At 43.1% G+C, this 557-nt stretch overlaps 1 protein-coding gene across 2 annotated transcripts in view; it reads right to left on the minus strand.

The window, feature by feature from the left end:
• Positions 1-557, minus strand: part of FSTL5 (follistatin like 5) — a 570,527-nt gene that overhangs the window by 423,205 nt on the left and 146,765 nt on the right. The window lies entirely within an intron of this gene.

The raw sequence follows: 557 nt of genomic DNA on the forward strand, positions 1-557 counted from the left end.
CGCTGCCAGCACGAGAGCTGATGCTGGCACCTACTGCCGGCATCTGGCACCGGCCCCAATTGCTCAGCACCATTAGTGGGTGCAAGCAGTGGCTGCCCACCCCAATCGCCTCTGAGGGCTTCTCTACCTCCCCCTGCTCCTGGTATGCCTCATTTAAATAAAAGGTTCAAATGTATATGCATATACTTTATCTTGTGATGCTATTGACTATAAAGTATTATAAAATGTTAATGTTTTCAAAAGTGTTAAAAATAACCCTCAATAAAAAAATCCTTTTAGTGGACACTTATTAAAGATACATATTCTTTTGTCTAAATAATCACATTAAACTGATTTACATGCTTAATTTTCATGTAGAAAATAATGCATCACTCTTGATGTTTATTATCCTATATAATAAAAGGCTAATATGCAAATAGACCAAATGGCGGAACAACTGGTCGCTATAATGTGCACTGGCTACCAGGGGGCATGCACAGAACATGGTGGGATGGTAGAGCAGGTGAGCAGGGTGCCAGACCAAGGCAGGGCGACGGTCGCTGTCATCTGGGCGAGCC

Source organism: Myotis davidii, unplaced genomic scaffold (assembly GCF_000327345.1).
Source record: "Myotis davidii unplaced genomic scaffold, ASM32734v1 scaffold225, whole genome shotgun sequence".
Lineage (NCBI taxonomy): Eukaryota > Metazoa > Chordata > Mammalia > Chiroptera > Vespertilionidae > Myotis > Myotis davidii.